Consider the following 26,318-nt stretch of genomic DNA (forward strand, 5'->3'; position numbering starts at 1 on the left):
CAAGAAAACAAAAAAATACACATTTAAAAATATTATAGCCTGGAGTCTACTTATATGGTTAATAAATTGATTAGTCAGTATTGTTTTGAAGGCTTAGGAAAACCACTGTTTGGGGGAATAAAAAGAAAAGAAAGATTTAAAATAAAAGAGGGGATGGGTGCCTGGGTGATTCAGTCGGTTAACCATCTGATTTCAGCTCAGGTCATGACCTCATGGTTCAAATGTTCAAGCCCTGCATCGGGTTCTTTGCTGTCTGTGCAGAGCCTACTTTGGATTCTCTGTCTCCCTCACTCTCTGCCCCTCCCTCTCTCTCTTTCTCTTTCTTTCAAAAATAATAAACATTAAAAAAGAGAAAAAGAAAAGAAAAGGAAAAAGACATGGTCTTCTGAGCCATTTAAGGAGTCAAAACTGGCATATTACAATAGAAAGAGAGAAAGAAGATGAAAAAAACACAGAGGAAGGAACTCTTCAAGCATTGCTCCTTTTCTCAAAGATCTTCTTCTCTTTACAGTTCTTGGTACTCCAAGTTTAAGACTTTCTTGCTATGCCCATGGAATAAACTTCAGTTTTTTGGACTCATCTGGAAAATTTACTTATATGGAAAAACCAATTTCCCAACTATGCCCAAATAATGGAGCATTCTTATACATATTTATGTTGGCTTCAATGAATAACATGTAACCTCCCCTTAAAATAAGTAAAGACAGAAGTAGTCGCATTGACTTTTTAAAGTTCTGGTGTCATTGGCTTCTCTGCCTCAGTTTCCCCATCCAAGGATAAAGTTACTTTTACTTAGCATTTTCCTAATTTATTTGGAGGAAACCATGAAGAATTGTTTCAGTGTATGCTTCCTGGATACTCCTGGGTGTCAGTAACTGTAAAAACACAGAGCATTGTCTATTGGCTATTATCTTTTCTCAGTTTTACTGAGAAACTTGAAATTGACAAGGATGTGAACATTACCACATAATTAGAAACAAGCAAAAAACTGATCAGAGGATCATATGGGATAATTGGCCACTTATGTAGTGAGAGTACAGGCTTCCAGTGACCTTCCAGGGAGACTAATGTTACATCTACATTAACATCATCGTTATTGACCTGAAACAACAGAAAACAGCAAGTTAATTAAATTCTCAGATGATGCTAAGTGAAGAAGTGTTTGTTACTAAATACCAGTGAGGAACAAGACAGAATTCAAAAGGTCCCTAGAGAATGTTAGAGATAGTCAGGAAATAACAACAAAATTGAAGCTTAAAAATGCAAGCAAATGTATCTAGAGAGGAAGCAATTTTAAACACTGTTATTAGATAAGCTACAATTAGAATTCAGTAATGATAAAAGGGGCCTTAAGGTGATAGTAAGCAGAAAATTAGACATAAGCTTGGAATGTAATATAGTTAGAATGCTACTGTATTTAGGACCCTTGTATTCAGATTCTGCATAAAGGATCAGATAAACACTCTTGGCTGATGAGACCTCATTTAGAGTTCCTTGATTACAGATTACAAAGCTGTAAGAAAAAGAAAAGATTAATTTTTGTCATATATATGCAAATACCCTACAGCCCAGGAAAATCCAGTGTTAGCCAGCCACAAGCAAGGCCCCCTTTCTCTTCAAATATGTCCCTTCCCTGTCAGAAGTAGCATACGAGCTTATGTCCAGAGTCACCACTTTCAGCTAGGTTGCTGTTCCCATTAATGTTCCCATTAAATTGTCCATTGATTTCCAGGAAGAATTAATCTGGAAACAAATTTGTTTGAAAGGCTTTTTAGCAGCCACGTGGCAGAGGCAGGACTCGGAGTAGAGGAGGGGGCCAGATGTGTGGCATGGGATCTGCAGGAGGCTCAGGACGGACAGATAGGGTCAGATGGTGTCACCCTAGGCAGCTTGAGGGACTCAGTCTCTGAGGGCCTGGGAAGAAAGGGTGATTAGGGAGTGCTCACTGGGTGGTAACAGATAGTGATAGCTGAAGGTTAGTGAAAGTCACTTGAACTTAAATGTTTTTTGATTCACATGGGAGAGCAAATGGCTGTGGCCACAGCTACCTATTTTCTGCTGGTCCTGTGGATGCACCAAGGCAAACCATTTGAATAAATGGCCTCATTCTCACCAGCATATTCTTTAAGGAAATGCTATAAGCTTATTCAGGGGCTTTATGGCAGAACCATTATGTCACTCACTGGATAGATTCATAATTTCAGGCACTAAAAAAAGTTCCACTGGATTTAATAACTGAAATGTGTTTCCCTCTGGATTAAAGAAGTTTGGGGGGTTGATTTTTTAAAAATTCTGTGTTGGTTTATGTCTGCCAAGGGAAATTCCACAATGAATTAAATCTGCTCAATGAATTTTTGCTCTTATAAAACTGTTTTAATGCTAAACATTGCCCGTTTCAAATATCGTACCAGAGGCGTTTATTTACAATCTGGTACATATGTAGTTTGAGCTTCTTAGCATAACTTACCGTGAATTAATGACTTGTTATTTATTGCTCAAACACTCTGCAGAAGTGATTTATAGGGCCGTGCTATGCACTGGCGGTTACTTTGCAATCTCTGTGCTGGCTGTCTCATCAATATCATTAAATGAATTCACAGTGACACAGCTCTGCTACTGTAGTTTTTGATATGAGGGATAACTGAACATAAATCAGAACTTATGTTTAATTCATAAGATGTACCAATCTCTCACGTAGGCGTGAGTTAGGTTAGAGGATGTCACAAATGTGTTTTACAGTACCTCTTGTGATTAAACCCAGGCCCTTCCATATGACTTTATATACCAGGTAAAAATAATAGGCTGCTCTTCATTATGCCATTTTTCAGATAAATGCAATTTATTTTTATTTAGGTATGATTGGTTTCCATTGTTGCCCCACAAGCGGGGTATATTTTAGAAAGTAACACTGAGAGAGAGGTATAATGAAAGAGCAGTTACTTCGAGTCTGAAATTCTTATATATTCTTTTACTTAAATATGAATTAATATCTATAATTTATTTTTTAAATCTTTTTATGCATAAGGTTTTAAAAAATAGAATAATTGGACATTAATGCTGAGTCAAAATAGTTTTTCTTTTAAGCCTTACAATTTCCTTTCAGTAGTAACTTAAACAATGTTTAATTAACTGTAGGAGAACGGGTCGGGTTATCTTTGCTTATTAGTCCTGCCCAAGAAAGAGGACATATTACAACTTCATATACAACAAGGAAAGTCAGTCTCTTGCTTGTTTAGAAGCACATGATTGTCCAGAATAGACTTCAAGATATATTCATATATTAGTTTCTTAAAAAGGGAACTTTAACTGTCTTGTGTCAAGAGAATTTTATTGGTATTGTCGTTACCAGTGCTACAACGGCCAATGTTTGTTCTTTGAAGCAGTGTGAGTGCACTGTAATCCATGCAGAAGATGTGAGTTTTTCTCCTGGCGCGAAGGGTAATCTGGCTCCTGCAGGGCTGTGACCAGGGCGCTGGGATAATGGTGAGATTGCCAGGTTGTCGAGCCTCGTCACTGGCCCGCTGTGTAGCCCTGTGATCGGCTCTGCTGACTGTCACAAGGAAAGAATGTGACATGTTTCTGCCAAAGAAAATAATTCCAACATATGCAAGAAACTGACACAGAATGCCTTCTCCTCCTTCCTCTGGTTCCAGTTGATTAGACCTAGCTTGAGGTCCTGATGATTTTAAGACCTACTTATTTGGGCCTTGCTCTGAAAAGAAGATGGATGAGCTATTGCTTTCAAGGCCCGAGTGACAAAAGGATGAGAGGAAATGACATTACTTAGTAGTGTAATAAGTAATTCATTTCATAACGCTTGGGGCAAAGGGCAGAGTAAAAGCATGCTGTGAGAGCAGAGGACGCCCCAGGCATGTCAGGAGAGGGATAACAAAGTAAACTCCCGAGCAGCCCTGCATTGGGGAATTGGGTGCCTCCGGGTGGGGTTGGGGGGGGGGGGAGTTAGTAGAGGAGGGTGGTTGGTAACAGCAGGATAATCAAAGTAGGTCCTTTTGGTATAAATTGTGAGATGAAGAATTTACTAAAAGTAGAGAATTTCTGTAAACAGTATCTACCAACCAGAAGATCTGCTTCCTGGAATTTGTATCATTTAGGAATGGGTTCCACTGCACACAGCAGAAAATCTGACTTTTCTTTTTTTTTTTTTTTAAATCTGACTTTTCAGTGTCTTAAAAAATATATAAAGTCTATTTTTGCCCCTCCAATAAGTCGTTAATGCCACACATTGCCTACTGTGTGTGTTTTCTACTATTCATGGTCACCACGCTGCTCCTCTTTTAGCTGATTCTTTCAGAATGTTCCTCTGAATCTCGATATAACATGCTTATTTTGCTCATTCTTGGTTTTCCTGTTTTAGGCATTATCAGTTGCGTTTCCTGAATGGAAGTCCAGACTGTTATTTTTGTAATTTTGGTTAGACCAATTTTAATAGTCTATAATATTGATTATGTAAATTCCGTTCACATCTGAGTCCGACATGGCACCGTTATTTCTTTTCCTTTCCAGGCTTTTTGTTTTCCCCGGAAGTAATAATTTTCTTGTTTTTTCATTTGCTTTATTTCCTAAGTGTTTGTTTCTCCCCTAATTGCCTAAACTTTCTCTCAATATATTCAAACCCATCAAGTTTTCCATCGGTTTAGACCTCTTGAAGGAAGCGCTCTTGGAGCCGTCTGGCCTGGCCTGTTGTAATCTGTAATCTGTAATTCCCTAGGCCTGCTGCACAGCTGGTACCCTGGGATTTCCCTCTTTGCTCCTGCGTTGGATCTCTAGTTTCCTTTATTTTACACACTCCTTTTTCTTGATATAGTCCAACCTCATCTCCACTTTTGGCATTGCTATTTGAAAGTGAACATCCTCTGGTACCTTCCTGAGTAGGAAAAAAAAGAAGTTTTTAGACTTTGTTGGTCTGAATTCTACACTCTTGATTAGTAGATTGAGTATAGAATTCTTTGTTGGTTTGGAAGGCAATGCTCCAGTGCCTTCTAGCCTCCAGAGTGGCTTGAAAATACCAATGTCATTCTGCTTCTTGACCCTTCCTGGGAAAACTTTTGTTCTTTATAAATTGGTAGGATTTGTGGAATTTTGCAATGATATGTATTGTTATGGTTGTTTTATCCACTGTCCTAGAAACTCATTGGGGTCTGCTGTCTGCAAACTCATGTCCTTCAGGTCTAGAAAATTTTATTGAATTATTTCACTGAGGATGAATCCCATTCTCATTCTCATTTTCTCTGTTCTCTTTCTGAAATGCCTCTGTCATGACGTTAGATATTCTGAACCAGCTCCTTTCAGTTTCCTTTTCTTTCTTTTCTTTTTTTGGTTCCTATATTCCTTATCTTCTTGCTCTACCTTCTGAATGACTCCCTCAGCTTTACCTTCCAAATCCTGTATCAGTCTTTCAGCTCTGCTATAATATTTCAAAATTTATACATATCTCTTCCTTTTGAATATTCCTTTTTTTAATCAAAATATTGTAACAGCACCATTTTTTCTTTGTATCTCTGTGCGATCTCTATTTTCTTTATTTTTTTCCCTACCTATTTGTTTTGGTCTCTCTTTCTCAACGGATAATTTCCTCAAAAGTCCAGTGATCTTTAGCTGTAGTCCCCTGCAGAACCACCTGGAAGCTCTGAGGTGGGGAGGGGGAGGTGGTAGGTGAGAGGGTAATGAGAGAGCTTGGTGGTTGGTCGACTTGGCTGGTTTTGGATATTAAGATACTAAGGAGGAAATACTTATATGAAGAGATGATACTGACTTTTGAGGATTTAGTTGCAATGGTACTTGATTTTTAAGACCAAGAAAAAGACGAATAGATTTTTAGATTTTTTTAAAAAATAGATAATTGATTTTTTAGATTCTCCTGACAGTTACTCAGTTCACTGTTTCTCTTCTTTTAGAATGTGAAAGAGGCAACTTGTATCTTACGATTATCAGTAAGGAAGTACTTACAGGGAACTCCGTTTCCCTTCAATACCAAGGTAATTACTTTAACCAGTGACTAAACTGAAGTCCCCTCTTTCCTGTCTCTAACACTTATAGATAGAGCAGTTAGCTGGCACTTAACCTCTGATGTTAAGGAAATGTTTGGTTCTTTCTCTATTTTTGAATACATATTGTAGCACTATCACCCTCTCATCTGAAAAACTAAGCTTGATTTTACTTAAATTTCTCTAAAAATGCATACTATATCTTCCTTATTAATAAGCAGTACATTTTTTTCCAAGATGGGTTAAAAACTCCCTGCAGATATAAAATCTTGATGCCTCATTACTTAGCAACTCAAAATCCACATGTTCTCTTCCATATATTTTCTGAGCTAAAAAAAAAAAAAGAGGTTTATAAACCATAGTGGGTCAGCATTCACTCCCATGAAATGTCTGATAAGAAAGGCCATTGGGAGAGCATTCCATTGTCCCTTTTAGCCCCTCCTTGCTCTCTGTGTGACCATATGTAACATGTCCCTTAAGTATAAAACAATCATTTTGGCTTATTCTTCTTTTTAAAAGTGGGTATGTGGGGAGCCTGGGTGGCTCAGTTAGTTAAGCGTCTGACTTCAGCTCAGGTCATGATCTCACGGTCCATGGGTTCGAGCCCCACATCGGGCTCTGTGCTGACAGCTCAGACCTGGAGCCTCCTTCGGATTCTGTGTCTCCCTCTCTTTCTGCCCCTCCCCCACTCATGCTCTGTCTCTCTCCATCTCTTAGAAATGAATAAATGTTAATTTTTTTTAAGTGGGTACGTGACCAATCAAACACACTTGGATAAGTTAAAAGAGCCTGTGACCCAGGAAAATGTAAACAGTCTTTTATAGTCTCAGGATCAAACCATCATCAGACCAATGGCTAAATAGAACTCTTAGACTAAAATCTGAATAGCTGGAGGTTGGCTGGAGTATTCAGGAAGATTTGAGGCTCTTAGAGTTTTACAGATCCAAGAGTTGGCAACACAAGCCTTTTGTGTGCTTTCGTGTGTCTTTGTGTCCACACCTATGTCCTCACATGCCGCGCACATTCAGATATCTAGAGTTGGTTTAAAAAGCTTTGAGTCTTGAAATTAGATTTTAATTTTCTCTGTGTATTGAGTCTTCTACCTCTAACACAATACTTTCCCATCTTATCTTATTGTCTTATTTGATACTGTGAGTATCTGTTGTCTTATTTGATACTCACCAACCTGTGAGATAGGCCAGCTGCTGTTACCGTTTTGCAGATGAGGAATCTGGTGCTCGGATAGGTTATGCTACCTGCCCCAAGTTCACTCACCCCAACTATTCATGGCAAAACTGAGAGTAGAATCTAGTTTTCTGGTTCTTAGATCTTACTTGTTTCTTGACACAGAGGTATTATTTTACTCAACCTGAAGGAATCTAGGTATTAGACACCTGGCTAGCACTTCTCAGTTCCTTTGCAGAAGGCAGCTCCCTATCAGACCTCCTGACCAGTGATTGCTCATTATGATCACCATGATCGTTTGTTCACTCCCCCACATTACAGAGGTCTTGGCTGGATGTGATGTTTAAGAAAAGAATGGGGAGAAAAAAAATCATGAAATACACCCTGGACTGAGTAACTTGAGCAGGCTGCTTTCTAACTAATTTTTGCAACTACCATTTAAGATTTAGGAGTTTCATTTGTTAGCAATATATAACCTATTATGATATTCTACATCATTATTTTAGTGATACCATGTATTAGTTCATTAGATCTATCTAAAAGATTTGCTGCTTACTCCTTATGAATAATTTGTGGATGCCCGGACATTACAGAATCAGGCTTGATATTACTACACATTATTTATGACCATATTCTTTAAACATATTCTAACCTGGAAATTGTGTATAGATCTCACATTTACATAGCTAATATATGCATTGTCTCTGCCACACAGTAAGAAATGCTTACCTGACAGGCTGTGACCTGCATAGTGTAACAGACATTACTCCTAATTTGTCAGAGATTCAGAGCATAAATTATGGGCTTCTTTTCAGACCCCCATTTAGTGCCATCCTCTTTGAAATAGAAACGATGTCCAGCAACTTCAGATGAAATTTGAGATTTCTCCTCATTAATATTTTGGCTTTGTTATCAGTCATGATGGTTATGTTAGATATAACTGAGAATAATTCTTTTATGTCCTTGAAATAACCTTTCTCTTCAAATGGAATCAACTTTTGTAAAATTGTCAATAAGCAAATACAAGTCTCAAAGATGAAGATATGAACACTTTAAAAATATTCTGACGGTAAGAATTTTTTTCCCCTACAATAAGGGGAAATAAATGGGTGTGATAGACTCTGTCTCCCTCAGCGGGAGTGAAGGTGAAGCTAATTACGTGATGGAGGTCTCCTTTCTGATTACACATCATTTGAAGATCTTAAACACAGAACTCAAGGATTCTGAGTGGTTTTCATAGCCCTGAGATATTTTTGGGTGCAATTTCCACCCTTTATAAAAATCTCCAGCTTTTAAAATAGCTAATGAACCCCAATTTCTAAGGCATTTCCTGTAACTGCATCTGTTGCTAGGAGAGGAGCAGAAGAAAAAATGACAGCATCCTAAGATCTATAACCTTGCCAGTTCCTGTTGTTCTGGAAATGTAAGAGCCAAGGTTGTCACCAAGTCTCATAATGATCTGCACCCATTATAATTTGCAGAAGTGCCTGGAAAATCCTATGTGCCTCTGAGTTCCTTCTAGCTTGGAAGCTGGATATTGAACTGCAGTCTCTAAGCAATTTGATAACAAGGCTTGGGCATCTCCCATAGAACATAACATAAAGCCCCATACTTAGAAGGTGCCAGAGAGTATTTGTTGAATAAGCCATTAACGTGCTGGGCAGCCATGGTGTTAGTCTCATAATTTTTCAATTACCCTTGCTCCAGTCAGGTGTCTTTTATTATCTAATACTGTGTTAATTACCTGATGTGCAACCTCTAAGAACTTATTATGTAAGGAAAGAAAAGAACACTAAGTAAATTAAAGACACCTAGCCTATGAACAAGCCTTAAGTGAAGATAATTCATTAAACAAGAATAAAGGTGTATTTAAAAGCAATAGATATATTAAGGTGTTTTAATCATTATCATTGTGAGTACATTTGTATGAACAAAAGGTAAATGCCTTTAGTAAAATGGCAGGTGAAAAGTAGCAACTGGGAGTGTGCTTATAAAGTGTGAGTTTGAATAAGAATGAAGAAATGGATTGTTTTAGTATTGCAATCATAAAGCTAAAAAGGGTTTTAGGGAAGAAGGGAGCTTATTTTTGACCCGTGAGAGAGATTTCAAACTTTGGTTTTTATATATCTGTGTGAATGATTCCGCTTTGGCCAAATTTAAATACACTTGGAAATAGGTCCTGGGAATGTTCATCTTACCTATTGATTAGAAATATGAAAATTATGCATTATAAGATTATTATAATATTATCTTATTAAAAATAGGGTTGTTTTACTGTTCATTTTAAACAATGCTAGCATTAAAAATTTTTTTTTTAACATTTACTTATTTTGAGAGAGAGAGAGAGAGAGAGACAGACAGAGCATGAGCAGGGGAGGAGCAGAGAGAGAGGGAGACACAGAATCTGAAGCAGCCTACAGGTTCTGAGATGTTAGCACAGAGCCTGACGTGGGGCTTGAATCCACGAGCCGTGAGATCATGACCTGAGCCAAAGTCGGATGCTCAACCGACTGAGCCACCCAGGCGACCCAACAATGCTAGCATTTGAAAAATAGTTTTGTATTGTGACCATGGTTACTTCAGAGGCTTTCCTTTTGTTTTAGTAACACAAGCATTGCAGGAATTCTTGTGTCTCTACTTTATTGGAAAGGTACACTTCTAAAATCCCTGCTTGAATATTTCTTTGTAGTTATATACCCATCCCTGAAGCGAATCCAAGCCTTTAAATGGAATCAGTACTCTGATTTCATAAGGAGTCTTGTAATTATATCGGTGCTTAGAAGCCTAGTTTATTTTCCTAGGGATTTAAGGCACAGTGCTAATATTATTCTTTGCTACTACACAGGCTGTTTCCAAAATTTCACATTTAGGTATCTTGAATTTATGTGACTTTTACAGTGTGCCTGTATTTAAATTAATTTAAATTTAAGGTTCTGGTGAACCTTCATCTAAGACTAAATTCAATAGATTAAGATGCAAGATTATAGGAGAAAAACAATTAAAATATTGTGATTTGTTTTGTCATAGTAATCCTTTTTTTAAGAGTTTTTTTAAAGTAATCTCTGCATCCAGTATGGGGTTCAAACTCACGACCCAGAGATCAACAGCCATGTGCTCCACCAACTGAGCCAGGCAGGCGCCCATCACAATAATCCTTTAACTAGCAATTTCCCTTTGTGCACTCAACTTTGAATGCCCTCATATACCTTTCCAGGAACATATGCATCAGGTAAAGTAAATGTCCATTTCTGTTTATTTGATCATATCTTAATTAGATTTTGTTACTGAAAATGGTACTTTTTAGCACTTGACCATTTGTGTTTCTTTTTTTCCCCTCTAAAAAGTTTTTCAAGAACCTACGGCTGCATTTTGAGTATGGCAAATTGTTTCCTTTACTTTTTTGACTGAACTTGTGAAAGTTATTGATCTCTCAGGTTGCTCTTAACTTTGTTTTCTTACTTAATTTCATGAGCCAGCAACTTTTCCCTTTATCTAAACAGGACACTCTGACCAAGAGAAATCTGACTTGTATCTAGTTTCTCAGTTACTCAGTAATTGAGCATCTATTTACTGACAATACGGTATTATTACTGTTGTTATTATTATATTAAATCATAATTGTTGTGGTTGGCATTTACTGAGAGCTTACTATATGCCAGACTCTGTGTTTTATGTGGATAATTTCTTTAAGTCTTCAACACAACTCTGTGAGGTAGGTACTATTATTGGTGAGGCACAGAGAAATTAAGTCATTTACTCATGTGATTTACCCCATTAAGCACTGAAACCAGATTTAAACACAAACATTCAATAGACCCAGAGCCTGTGCTCTTGATTACTTGACTATGCTGCTGACAAATAATTGTAACATATGCCATGAAGAATGAGAGACAGCTATAATGAGCAGCTATAACAAGCAATTTAATTTAGTCTGGAAGAGAATGAAAGCCTCTCTGAGGAGAGGCTTAAGATTAGACCTCAGAGTCGACTTAGGAGGTGGTCTGTGGAAGAGAATTCCTTTAAAGGTAATTGCACAGCACATGCAAATGTCCTGTGGTAAGAAATGCTTAGGTGGTCAAAGGAACTGAAAGCAAGCCTCAGACTGTAAATGTGATAGGTGATGAATACTGATAGAACAGCATATACTACAGAAGCACTGATCTCTCCCCACAGAGGCACAGCTTGTAAAACAATATAACAATTGTTATTGTATATTGTATATTGTAAAACAATATAACTTTGCCATTGTTCTAATATTTATAACAATGCTTCCTATGTAAGCAGATCTCTTCATACAAAAATACATATTATTGATAGATAATGTATGATTTGAATGTAGGAATCACTAGCTATGTGATTCCCTGAGTTTCCCACTCAAGATTCAAGACATGTGGAGGTACAGAGTATTTAAATCTCTAAACCAGTTAGTTACTTAAAGTAGGTAATTCTGACAGTTTCTGTTTATTATTACTAGTAAGGTTATAACCTCATGGATGCTTTCATTGCTCTTATGAAGTGCAACTCTGCTGCGAAATGTGATGGTCATTGCAACGCCTAACATACGAAAATCAAGTAGAAAGGAGGCGATAGGTCTGACACCAATGCTCACAAACTTGACCCTACAGCAGAGAATGGCCAGAGACTCTGGCCCAGGCAGGGGATAGCACAGGCCAAGGGAGACTGATCTTGGAATTTCCCTTAATTGAAGCCCAGTGACAAATCTGTACAGGCAATCAAGAGAAAGGGTGGTTTGTATCTAGAACTCCAGCTGTGGGTGACTACAGATAAAACTTTTGCGGGCACAAAACATATTTTTTTTTCACTGCTTTTTCCTCATCCTGAGTGCCTAGTATAGTGCCTGGCAGTATAACCAGGAGGTCTTGGGAGCAGGTGTCTAGTTCAAGTCTAAATTCCAATGAGACAATGTGGAAGGGAGAAAAGGAGTGCCTTAGGGATGTTCATGTGAGAAAAGGATCCCAGGTCTGCCTGGCAGTAAAGGAGATATAGAAAGCAACACAACAAGTTCTCAAGAATCATGGCTGATCCCCAAGATCATACATCTGATGAGGCAGGTAAATTCTAAACCTCCCTGGATAGCAGGACGGAAACCATTGTCCTTTGTCCTTCCTGACTGGAGGATTGGTTTAAGAACAAGGATATGATTGACCTTATGTGTGTCAAGGATGACTAATATGTCAAGCACATAGTCGTGGAGATCATCTCATTCAGTCCCCTTATGAAAAATAACTAGGGGAGCCTGGGTGGCGCAGTCGGTTAAGCGTCCGACTTCAGCTCTGGTCGCGATCTCGCGGTCCGTGAGTTCGAGCCCGCGTCGGGCTCTGGGCTGATGGCTCAGAGCCTGGAGCCTGCTTCCAATTCTGTGTCTCCCTCTCTCTCTGCCCCTCCCCCTGTTCATGCTCTGTCTCTCTCTGTCTCAAAAATAAATAAACGTTAAAAAAAAAAAACTAGGTTCTGTTATTGCCCCTACTTTACAGATGAGTAAATCGAGGCTCGGGGAGGTTATTTGATTTGCCCAAGATCAAGACTATTAAGTGGTAGCTAAGATCTCAACCCAAATTGGACTACAAAGTTCAAGCTCTTAATCACAATACTTTGCTGCTTCTAAAAAATACATCTTTGCTTTTGGGTAGCTATCAGAAGAAGACTAGCTACTAAGGGCCTCACAAGGAGGTATATCCAATGGCAGAGTTGGCTCAGAATTGGTTCTGTGGCATCAGTGAGTAGTGCTGTCCAGGACTGGGCACCAGAGATGTGTTCACACCAGATTCCCAGGAGTGAGGTGCTGGAGAGGCTGAGGAAGCAAAATGGTGACTGACCAAGGGCGCAAATCACAGAGCATGTAGAATCCACACACAAAGATTTTAATCCATGACTTATTACCGTAATTAATGATTTGTTGTTTTCTCTCAAATGAAAATTAGTTTGTCAGATGTAGTAATTGAGGAAGCTAATTACACTTAGCTGCACAGGGCCTGCCCCAGGCAAAACTGAATGTCTTTTGGCTTTGATTTGTACCCTCCTATCTTGGCAGCATTTCCTTCCCTTCACAATTCCTTTATATTCCCTCACAAGCCGAGGGTTTTTACGCTGCCCTTATCTTTTCCTTCCAGAAGAAGATTGATGTAATAAATGAGTTCATAATAGGGTTGGTTGGTAATTTAATAAATTACATTGCCTGGAAATGTTTGTATTTATAAAAGGAATCTTAGTAAATGTAGTGTCATGTCCTGGATTGGATACTTGTGGGGGGGGGGGGGGGAGGGGGAAGACATCATTAGAAAAACTGGTAAAATCTGAATGTTAATTCTTTAGTATTGGCAAAGGCACTGTGGTTATGTTAGGAGTTACCATTAGAGGAAGCTGAGTGAAGGGTATATGGAAACTCTTTTGTACTATCTTGGCAACGTTCCCATAAATCTAAAATCATCTGTAAATAAAACTTTTTTTTTTCAACGTTTATTTATTTTTGGGACAGAGAGAGACAGAGCATGAACGGGGGAGGGGCAGAGAGAGAGGGAGACACAGAATGGGAAACAGGCTCCAGGCTCTGAGCCATCAGCCCAGAGCCTGACGCGGGGCTCGAACTCACAGACCGCGAGATTGTGACCTGGCTGAAGTCGGACGCTTAACCGACTGTGCCACCCAGGCGCCCCATAAATAAAACTTTTAAAGCAGCAAAAGAGAAATGAATTGCTGTTCAAAAGAAGAAATCTCTAAGAATTTTAGGTGTAGGTCATACCATTATAGGTATATGAGGATGACCCTATAGCTATGTACCTGTTTACTTTTACAGACCCTTAGTTTATTTAACCATTGAATACTTCTGTTTTGTACATTTTGGGCTTACAAATTTTGTAAAATTTGGATTTACAAATAATATGTAGGGTAAGAAGATTGTTATCTAGGGGGGCGCCTGGGTGGTGCAGTCGGTTAAGCGTCCGACTTCAGCCAGGTCACGATCTCACGGTCCGTGAGTTTGAGCCCCGCGTCAGGCTCTGGGCTGATGGCTCGGAGCCTGGAGCCTGCTTCGGATTCTGTGTCTCCCTCTCTCTCTGCCCCTCCCCCGTTCATGCTCTGTCTCTCTCTGTCCCAAAAATGAAATAAAAACGTTGAAAAAAAAATAAAAAAAAAAGAAGATTGTTATCTATTCTTCTCACTGCTAGAAATGATGCTGGAAGACAAAAACCAAGCGGAGAATTAAAGTTGTAAAACAAGGAGCCCACAGCCACTTTTTACTTCTTTAGGGAAGCGTGATTGATTCCAGAAATCTGAATCAGGCAAACATTAATTGATGTGCTGGGGAGATGAGTAATTTAGAAAAAACAAGGTCACTAGATTGCCAGTATTATAAAAAATCAGAAGGAAAACAAATTCACTTGGGTTTGCAAATACTCACATAGGGGTTTGTTCTTTATCTAATGGCAACATGGGAATCAGTAGTCTTTCTATGACCTAATTTAAAGGAGTAAGTACTTGAGTACATACCCTCAGTTCAGGGCTCCAGGAGAATTTACTGAGGATACCTCCAGGGACCTTAAAATTAGATAAAGAGTTTAAAAACATGATTTCCCTCTTGGAGAAGGTAGACCAACTAGTTGGCACTGTGTCCGATGAGAGACAATAGAAGCTTGTTCTATTATTTATACAAATTGACTGGTTTGGCAGTTGCTACAGCAATGAGCCATAATGAACTACAGAAGAATGAAAATGTGATTTCTTTAGCGTTGTACAAAAATGGGATATTCACAGGAAGGCAGAGAATGACATTATAAACGCCAAGCTGTGTCAAGATGGTCTTCCTGGTTGCTACTTTATCGCGAATGTAATGTAAATAGTGTATATTTACTGGGGCAAAAATTGTAATGTTGGGCCATCATTTCTGTGCTATTAGTCAGGGGACCTTGTAATTCCAAAGGAATTTTAAAATATTCATTTTCCATGACTTACTTTTAGCTACACTGTCTCTGCCTTTGTTTGCAGTAAAGGCTTTCTTTTAGCTGAGTTTCAGAAATTGGATGATTTGTTCATGTCTTCCCAGCCAGGGGAAGAAAGAGAAATCATAAAGCATGTAATTCAACTCTAAAATACCTAATTTTATGATTAATCGGTTCAGTCTTTTTTCTGTTAGGGAATCCTTGGTCTTTGTGGTATGCTCTTGACTTTGAAAGTTGATGTTTATATCTTCTATTTTCATTCATTCCCATTTAACCATACTGGGTTTTCTCTAAAAACATTGTGTTCAATTCGAGGAAAAGCCTTTTAATGTTGATGTTTATATCTTTGAATGTTGATGTTTCTATCTACTATTTTCATTCATTCCCATTTAACCATACTGGGTTTTCTCTAACAACATTGTGTTCAATTCGAGGAAAGGCCTTTTAAACAAAAATACTATGCGCTTCAACTTCCCCAACCCTAAGGGCTATGTTAGTCAAAGACTAAACTCACAGAAAATGTGAGTCAGACAAAACAACTTTCCTAAAACTGAGTCTTAGCTTGAGCCAGCAAGGACCATTTATCCAGATATCTACTGCAGAATGTGTGTGTGTGTGTGTGTGTGTGTGTGTGTGTGAGAGAGAGAGAGAGAGAGAGAGAGAGAGAGAGAGAGAGAGAGATCTTATTTTTCTCTTTTGTCTGGAGCAAAGCAGGAAACTGATTATGACTGTGCTACCAAAATTGACTTCAATAGAAAATGCTCTTTGGCATTAGGAGATATTATATATAATTAGACTCCTAGACATGAGCCAAATTTGAAATTTTGTTCATAGTATAAATGTCAAAATGAATAATATTCAATGTGGTAAACAAAAGGTTTAGTGTAAATATTATAATTTTGATATGGGCTGAGTTCTTACAAAACTATATTCCAGGGATTCTCAAACAGGGGCAATTTTACCTGTGCTCTGAGGGAACACTTGACAATGTCTGGAGACATTTTTTGTTGTCATATCCAGAGGTTAGAGACCAGGGATGCTGCTAAACGTTGTACAGTGAATGGGACAGCCCCCTATAGCAAAGAATTATCCAGTTCAAATGTCAGTAGTGCTGAGGCTGAGAAATCCTGCCTATACCCCAGCTTACGAGTGACTGTACCACAGACAACTCTGAAAATGCATCATTTCATACAGTGTCCCTTTAGGTTAACAGGGGAATCTTATTTCACTGAAAAACTATTCTGTCTGGTTGTTGTTGTTGTTGTTGTTGTTGTTGTTGTTGTTGTTTTGTTGTGAGTTAAAAAGACATATGCTTCTCATATACCAAAGACACTGAAAAATCAAGGGGAACTGAGGGACAATCCCTTACTAGGGCCCATGGGATAAATTTTAATCCTCTCTAAAGAGTCTTTGGCTGGAGAAAGAAGTAATAAAATAACTTACTGATAGTGGTGTTTGTTAGCAGAATGAAAGATGTTACTGAGAGGGATGGCGAAACATTGGTTGCAGTTTGTAACTCATAGGGAAAAATGTATAGCTGTGTATCTGCTCAGACCAGTAGTTTTTTTAAACCTGGTTACAAGTAGAATTATATGTGCCCAAGCCCTATGCCAAGATTCTGAACAAACTGATTAGGGATGGGGCCTGACATTCTGTATATTTTTAAAAGTTTCCAATTCCTAGATGGATTGATTTCTAGTCAAGATGGTTTAGAATACCATCTCTTTTTTTTTTTTAATTTTGTTTTTCAACGTTTATTTATTTTTGGGACAGAGAGAGACAGAGCATGAACGGGGGAGGGGCAGAGAGAGAGGGAGACACAGAATGGGAAACAGGCTCCAGGCTCTGAGCCATCAGCCCAGAGCCTGACGCAGGGCTCGAACTCCCGGACCGCGAGATCGTGACCTGGCTGAAGTCGGACGCTTAACCGACTGCGCCACCCAGGCGCCCCTAGAATACCATCTCTTAAAAGGTGCCTTTTAAATACCCTTAAAATAAAAATCTGTCTAGCAAAATGTTCACTTGTCCTACCCCTGATGACCACTCCATTCTCATCTCCTGTCAGTTCCCTGAAAATGCACCTGCCTGAGTGTTACACTTGGCAGTGAGTTATATATGTGTCACAGGAGCCACTGTCTGTTTTTCATAGGCTGGTAAATGGTTCTTATTACATGTGTTGCTATCCCAGATCAGACTCACTAGTGATAGACTGATGATATCACTAGGAATCCCACCTGGACACTCTATGTAGCACCATGGGCAGCACTGGAGTTTACTTCAAACACTAAGGAGATTCAGTCCAAATATGGTTCTATATTGAGCTGATGGAGTGTATTTCTATGTGACGAGGCACATAAAAAAGTCAGTCATTATCCAGGCGATATCCTAAGTATTCATTCTGCTTACTTTAATACTGTAATTCATCAAAAGAAGGAAGGAAGGAAGGAAGGAAGGAAGGAAGGAAGGAAGGAAGGAAGGCAGGCAGGCAGGCAGGCATGGCTGATTTTGAACATACTTGTAAGAGTTGTAGTATTGCCTGAACAGGGCCAAAGGATTTTGCTATAAATATGATAGATAATTTAAGGGTACTTTCAATTAATCATTACATCAATAATTTAATGTGTTTTCTTTCATCTAAATGTGTCCTGAGGCAGGTAAGAGAAACACTACTTACACATTGCAAAAGAAAGATTATTCACTCCCTGGGCTCAAAGTTGCATATAATATGCAGAAATTAAACTTTGCTTTAATTGAAATTTGGTTGCAGTTTGGGGCTTTATAGTTTCCTTGGGCCACCTACTACATTCTTTTTTAATGAAGCGTTAAAGGAGGGCAGCATTAAAAAAAATACTAATTTAGGTCTGATCTCTGCATGTTTCAAGCAACAAAGCACTTCTTTTTGTCCATTTTAACATCATTCTAAAAAAAAACAGAGATAACCCCAAAACACTCCTCACCATCCTTAATAATGATTGTATGTCTATATACTATTAGCTTATCTACAGCCTTCTAGAATATATTTCAATTTTATTTTTTAATACCAGCTTCATTGAAATATAATTCATAGGCAATAAAATTCACCCCTTTAAAATATACAATTTAAGTGTTTTTAGTATAATTCAGGTTCATACAATCATCATCAAAAATTTCAGAACATTTTCATCACCTTCCAAAAGACACCTTGCACCCGTGAGCAGTCACGCTCTATTTCCCCAGCCTCTGGCAGCCACCAATCTACTTCCTGTCTCTATGAATTTGCCTTTTCTGGACATGTCTTGTAAATGGAATCATTCAACATGTAGTCTTTTATGCTTAGCTTTTTAAAGTTATCATGTTGTCAAGGTTTATCTTTGAAAGGTTTATGCTAATACCATGAACAGTACTTTATCCCTATTTATGGCTGAATGATACTCCACTGTATGTATATACCATATTTAATTTAGGCATCCGTCTGTTGGTAGACATTTGGGTTGTTTCCACTTTTGCCTATGATGAATAATGCTCCTGAGATCATTTGTATACAGTTGTGTGTGTGTGAACTTTTGTTTTAAAATCTCTTGGGTATACATTTAGAAATGGAAGTTTTAGGTCTTTCAGTAACTCAGTGTTTAACATTTTGAGGAATTGCCAAACTTTTCCAAAGTGGCTACAGCATTTTACATTCTCACTAGAAATATCTGAGGTTCAATTTCTTAACATCTTCATCAACATTTATTGTTGTCTGTCCTTTTTATTTTAGCCTACTTGATATAGGTTTAGTGGTATCTCATTGTGATTTTATTTGTATTTCCCCAACGAAGGATGATATTGAGCATCTTTCCATGTGCTTATTGGCTGTTTGTATGTCTTCTTTGCATAAATGTTTATTCAAATCCTTTGCCCAAATCCTTAACCCAATTTTTAAATTGGGTTATTTATCTTTTATTGTTCTGGCTTATATATATGAGATATATGTGTATAAATATACATACAAACATATATAAATGCATACATACTGGATACAAGTCTCTTATCAGATACAGGATTTGCAAGTATTTTCTCCCATTCTGTGGGTTGTTTTTTTACTTCCTTGATGATATCCTTTGTTTTGCAAAGTTTTAATTTTTACAGAGTTCAGTTTATTTGTTTTCCTTTTTTGTTTGTGCTTTTCATGTTGTATTTAAGAAAGCATTTCCAAATACAAGGTCGTGAAGATTTACCGCTATGTTATCTTTTAAGAGTTTTATAATTTTAGTTACTACATTTCAGTCTGTATTCCATTTCAAGTGAATTTCCATATTTGGTATGAATTAGGTGGTCCAACTTCATTCTTTATTATTATTATTATTATTATTATTATTATTATTATTTTGCTTTGTAATCAGTATATTAAGGAGACATTCATACATTTCAAGAATTGCTTAATTCTGATATCCAGATTTAAGCTTGTGTGCTTTTAAACATACAATTAAAGCTATAGTACTAACATTAAATTATAGTTATTTTGGAGCATAAGTTAAATGGTTTCAAGTAAGCCTGTAAAAACATCTAAAATACCTTCCTATCTCATACATGCAAATTACTTCTCAATGTAAAGATCGCTTCACTCTAAGTAACCCTGCTCCCAAAGTCACTACTTGAAGCTTATCAAGGTCCAAAGAGAAGGAAAAAAAGTATAGCCAGGACTGATTATATAATTATATACATAAATAAATAAAAAATAAAAAGATGGCATAGCAGAAAGGCATGCAATTCTACAAGTGTAATCCCTCAAGCAGCTCCATATTACGATAAACCTCTTCTTTAGAGAAGTATCATTTCGATCACTGTTACCACAGGCCAAATTACACAGTATGCCATCTTCAAGTAACAAGTGAGGCAATAGAATAAATGCAGAGACATCACAACAAATCCCACTTAATGTAATTACAGATCGATGCTTCTCTACAAATTAAGTTTTTTGTCTGATTGCTAGTTAAATACAAGTTTTAACTTCATAACATCGTAGCTTACAATTAAGGGTCATAGGGGTGCCTGGCTGGATCAGTCAGTTAAGCACACCACTCTTGATCCCAGGGTCTTGAGTTCAAGCCGCACATTGGGCATAGAGCTTACTTAAAAAGCAAAACAATTAAGGGTCATAGACTGAAGTCAATAGCATTTCAGTCCAAGCTGTTTCATGTATATAGAGCTGAAATCGGTTATAAGACATGGCCTAAGAAATGGTAGGGGAGATTTTTTTTTTTTTAGTGGTTTTTACAGGGGCACCTGGGTGGCTCAGTCAGTTAAGCGTCCAACTCTCATATTCAGCTTAGGTCATGATCTCACGGTTCATGGGATCGAGCCCTGCATTGGGCTCCTCGCTGACAGTGCGAAAAGTGCTTGGGATTCTTTCCCTCTCTCTCTGCCCTTCCCCTGCTCATGCTCTCTCTCTGTCTCTCAAAATAAACAAACTATTAAAAGAAAAGTGGTTTTTAGAAGTATTAAGCTTATCTTGCACACTGAAGTAATCATATATACAGGGCAAAATCAGAGCTTTTATGTTGGAGTTTATTCTTCATTTAACTTTTAAAACACTACTATAGTTGAATATTAAAAACAACGGCAAGCAGTGAGATATGATTATAGTCCTTCACTATCACATATAAAATGCCAGCAGTGTTATTCACTGGCCCCATTAAGAGGTCTGACATGGAACACCACCCCTAAGATGATGTTCATCATCCTCATATGCTTCTCCATTGTAATGGTGCCATCTTTCCTGATTTGGATCAAAGTCCACCAGTTCTAGCTGGTCCATTTCATCAGTCTCTTCTACTTCCTTCCTCTCAGGTAGGAGTTTTTCCAGGAAAGAGTTTATTGGGAGAGAGAAAGCCATTCTCCGGGAAGTTTACCTTAAATTCAGTGATTCGGCAACCCTTTCCATATGGTCTATGATAAATTAGTATGCCTTCCTTTAGCACACTTGATATCTCCATGCTTGACAATTTGACCTTGATGAAAGGTGATGAGAATGGTTCAGTTGTCAAGAGTAGATACTGACTTTTGAAAGCCACACAGTGCTTCAACCAGCACTATGTCCATACACATGAAAAGGTCTTCTTGCCCAGTAAAAACAGTATGGTCCTTCTGATCTAAAACAATGATAATATCTCCTGATTCCAGTCTATTTCTAATATCTCCTGATTCCAGTCTGTTTCTTGGTCTCCTTCACCATGGAATGTTATTTCCTGGCCATCTTTCATGCCTTTGTCAATACGAACTTCTAAAAATCGTCTCTCAAACTGTCTTTGTTCCATTTCAGCTTTTGCATCTATCTTTAGGACTGATCCATTCCCCATGGCCTTGACCCTCCATGCATGCAGACTGAATTTGCTGAACCATTCCAGGTCCTATCTGATGAATTCTTATTTGCTTTCCAGTACCTTTGCAATTGGGACAGCATCCTGCCACTCCTTTCTTACCGTCTCAGCCTTTACATTTGTCACAAATCACATTCTTCTACAGAGCTGGTTTTCTTCTTGCATCATATGTAAATCTTTTAAGGCTACTGAGAGCTGATACACAACCTTTATACCTCACCTTTCTCTCTGCATCCTTCCTCCTCCTCCAGAAAACATCAGAGATGTCCATCAGGGAGCTAAAACCACCACCAGCTCCACCTTCTTTAATTGCTTGTTCTCCTCCTTTGTCATATAATCCCCATTTCTTTGCTTCAGAGAGCACTTCATAAGCTTGAAAAATCTGCTTAAACTTCTCTCCTTCTTATGGATTCTTATCAGGGTGGTACTTCAGGGCCTGTCAGCCTTTTTCAATTCTTCCTGGATGGCATTGGGTTTGACCCCCAAAACATCACATTAAGTGGTTTCTTTCACCATTTTCTACAGCTGGTGAGCTCTGAGACCAGTGTGAGGGAGCAGAAAGGAGTGTGTTGCTGGTTGCAGCCTGCACAGATGCCACTCCTACACTTTTCACCGAGTGTTCTGCAAAGTTCCCCCATCTTCATTCTTTTACATGTGGATTTCCTGTTGACTGAATGGGAAAGGTTTTTGTTGAAAAGACCTCTTTTTTCTTTGTATTGTCCTGGCTCCCTTGCCAGAAAGTAATTGGCCATAATGTGAAAGCCCATTTTTGGACTCTCAGTTCTGTTCCACTGATCTGTTTGTTCTTCTGTTAATATCACACTGTTGTGATTACTGTAAGTTGATAAGAAGTACAAGTCCTCCAATTTTGTTACTCTCCATCAAGATGATTTTGACTCTCCTAACCCCTTCCATTTCTGTGTGAATTTTATGATCAGATTATACATTTCTGGGAAATACTCAGCTAAGACTTTGAAAAGTACTGTGTTGAATCTGTAGATCAATTTTGGTATTATTGCCATCTTAACAGTAGTTAAGTTTTCTGATTTATGAACATGAGATTTCTTTCCATCTGTTTAGACCTCTTTTAGTTTCTTCAGCAATGTTTTATATTTTGTTATGTATAATTCTGGCTCTTATTTTGCTAACCTCATGTTTTTGATGCTATTGTGAATGGAATTGTTGTCTTATTTATTTATTTATTTATTTATTTATTTATTTTTGGGACAGAGAGAGACAGAGCATGAATGGGGGAGGGGCAGAGAGAGAGGGAGACACAGAATCGGAAACAGGCTCCAGGCTCTGAGCCATCAGCCCAGAGCCTGACGCGGGGCTCGAACTCACGGACCGCGAGATCGTGACCTGGCTGAAGTCGGACGCTTAACCGACTGCGCCACCCAGGTGCCCCTGGAATTGTTTTCTTAATTGTATTTCCAGTTTATTCATTGATAGTGTATAGAAAAACAACTTATTTTTGTATATTGGTCTTTTGTTCTGTAACCTTGCTGGATTTATTTCTTAGTTCTAATAATTTTCTTGTTGATTCTTTAATATATCTATACACAAGATTATGTCATTATGTTAGTATATGTCAAATAGAGATATTTTCACTTCTTCCTTTTCAATATGGATGCCTTATAGTTTTTTTTCTTGACTGATATCCCTGACTGGAACCTCCAATACAATGTTGAATAAAAGTGGCAAGAGCAGCTTTCTTGTCTTTTTCATTCTTGTTACTTTCATTTTCTCCAATAAGTATCATTTTAACTCAATTTTTTATAGATGGCATTTATCAGTTTGAAGCTGTTCCTTGTATTCCTAGTTTGTTGAATGTCTTTTTTTTTTTTTAGCATGAAAGGATATTGGAAGCCGTCAAATGATCTTATGGCATCTAATGATATGATCACAGTTTTGTTTCCCCTTTATCCTATTAATGTGGTATATTACATTGATTGATTTTTGTTTATTGAAACAACATTTGTATATTGTATTCGTATGTTAAATCCTGTGTAGTCATGGTGTATAATCCTTTTAACATGTTGCTGGATTCCAATCTGCTACTATTTTGCTGACAGGTTTTTTTTTTTTTGTCTATATTCATAAGTGGTATTTGTGTAATTTTTGTTTCTTGTAATATATTTGCCTAGTTTTGGTATACTGGCCTCCTAGAATGTGTTGGAAAAATGTATCCCCCCATCTGTTTTTTGGAAGAGTTTGTGAAGGATTAGTGTTAAGTCTTCTTTAAACATTTTATAGAATTCACCAATTGAAGCCATGTAGACCTGGGATTTTCTTTGTGGGATGTGTTTTTTTACTGCTGCAATCTGTATGCTTATTATAGGTCTATTCAGATTTTCAATTTCTTATTGAGTCAGTTTCAGTCATTTACATCTTTCCAGAAATTTGTCCATTTCATCTTGGTTATCTAGTTTGTTAGGATTAACCATTCATAGTATTTCTTTAAAATCCTTTTTATTTCTGCAAAGTTAATAGTAATATCTCCTCTTTCACTCCTGATTTTAGTAAATTGATTTTCTTTCTTTCTTCCTCTTTCTTTTCTTTTCTTTTCAGTATAGCAAATGATTTGTCAATTTTATTTTTTTTCAACGAACCAACTTTTGGTTTCATTGCTTTTTCTCTATTGTTTTTCTATTTACTCTTTTATTCATTTCTTCTTCTTTAATCTTAAGTATTTCCTTCCTTTTGCTTGCTTTGATATTCATTTCTTTTAAATTAAATTTTATTTTTGACAAAAATGTTTTGAATGTCATTTAAGAAGAAATGGCTTATAGTAGAAAGGAAGGCTTTCCTTCTCCACTCCTTCCAGAAACACTTCCAAAGTAAGCCACTGTCATCATTGTAGCTGTTGCTTCTGGTATTGATAACCATATTTTTAAATACACTCAAATCAAGTGACTTCAGATTATGGTAGAAGAAGGTATACATTTGTTTTATACCATTGCCCCTCAACACACAACTTCATCTCCATATTTGCCCAATGTAAGTATTATATCACATTCTTAAATAAAATCAGTCATCAGTGTTTCAATCAATGATTATATCAATATTATTCACTGTAGAACCAAATGATATACTATGATTTTTTTCCTTCTCAAGCAACTTATCACCTTTAATTATTTCTTCTCTTTGTTAATTTACTCTGTTACTCTTCTTGGAGCACTTTTTCAGTTGCTTCCCGAGTGATTATACATGAGAAGTACAATATTTTCTTCCTTATTAATTTTTTTTAAGTATGCGGGTCTTGCTCTCCCTCTCCCTCTCCTCTCTCTCTCTCTCTCTCTCTCTCTCCCTCTCTCTTGAGCCAAATATGAGGCTTGAACTCATGACCCTGAGATCAAGACCTGAGCTGATAAGAGTCAGACGCTTAACTGACTGGGCCACCCAGGTGCCCCTGATTCCTTACATTTGATGATAGGTTGGCCAGAAATAGAATTCCAGATTAAAAGTAATACTCTCTGAAAATTTTGAAGACTTTCCATGCTGTAATTGAGAACATGAAAATGACACAATTTTATTGTTATCTTGAACATTATTATATTTTCTCTGCCTGCAAGTTTTTAGCATATTCTCTTTATACTTGTTGGTTTTCAATTTCTTGATAATGCTTATAAAGCATAGGAACTAGGTGGCAGTCCATTCCTTATACCAGAGGTGTTCTCTCCATTTTCCTGCTTTTAGCCTCCGATATCGTACCTTGTGTCTTAATTCCAGACCCTCCCTCAGTATTTTTAGACAAGAAGGCTCAGGTTTATTATATTTTCCTAAAATTCATTACATTTTACCCATATAAATGCTCAGCTGACAAACATGCATTCTCAAACTGCCATAGAAATTATTGCCTGAAATTATCGGGATTAATGGATGTTTAACAACTAGAAATAAGCATAATCTACAGATTTTGAAAGTTTCACTTTGCATTTCCACTTCCTGAGCATGATTTAATTATGGGTAATATAAGCACTGTTTATTTCTATTAAAGTCAGAAGTCGTGAAGAAAACATTATTCCCAATTCCCTGACTATTCTATTTATATAATTGAGCTTAGTGTGGATAGTTTTTAGTGTAGAAATTTAGTGTAGAAATTGATGTGAAACCTTTCACATCAATAGAAATGTATGATAGTTCATGAAATAAATGATTGAAAATATAATATAGAAAAGATTCTACAGTAAATAGGTTGAGGAGCACCTGAGTGGCTTGATTGGTTAGGCATCTGATTTCAGGTCAGGTCATGATCTCACAGCTGGTGAGTTTGAGCCCTGCATCAGGCTCTGTGCTGACAGCTCAGAGCCTGGAGCCTGCTTCAGATTCTGTATCTTCCCCTCTCTCTGCCCCTCCCCTGCTCACGCTCTGTCTCTCTCTCTCTCTCAAAAATAAACATTAAAAAATTTTTTTAATAAATAATAAATAGGTTGATAAAAAGTTATTCAATAATATATACAAAGAAATTGTTTTAATAAATGAGAAAAATAAGTTTAAATTCCAACTGAATACCCATATACCAAAATAAATTCCAGATGAACAGAAAAAATTTCCAGGAGAAAATGCATGCACATATCTATCTATTCAATTGAGTTTAGAAGGGGAAAGAGCTTCTAGAAAAATTAGAAGGAAATTGAATGATAGATTTGATTACATGAAAATTTGAAATTCTTTTTATTAAAAAGCATACATATAAAGAGACTAATTATAAACTGCATACAAAATATTGGTAAGAAATATACAGCATAGGGATGCCTGGGTGGCTCAGTTGATTAAGCGTCTGACTCTTGGTTTTGACTCAGGTCGTGATCTCAAGGTTCCAGGTCATG

The 26,318-nt window shown here is 37.4% G+C and overlaps 1 protein-coding gene and 1 pseudogene across 1 annotated transcript in view; one reads left to right on the forward strand and one right to left on the reverse strand.

Annotated features, from left to right (window-relative positions):
* Nucleotides 1–26,318, forward strand: part of RELN (reelin) — a 535,267-nt gene that overhangs the window by 179,581 nt on the left and 329,368 nt on the right. The window lies entirely within an intron of this gene.
* LOC125161023 (dnaJ homolog subfamily A member 1-like) lies at nucleotides 20,802–22,002 on the reverse strand (annotated as a pseudogene).

Source organism: Prionailurus viverrinus, chromosome A2 (assembly GCF_022837055.1).
Source record: "Prionailurus viverrinus isolate Anna chromosome A2, UM_Priviv_1.0, whole genome shotgun sequence".
Lineage (NCBI taxonomy): Eukaryota > Metazoa > Chordata > Mammalia > Carnivora > Felidae > Prionailurus > Prionailurus viverrinus.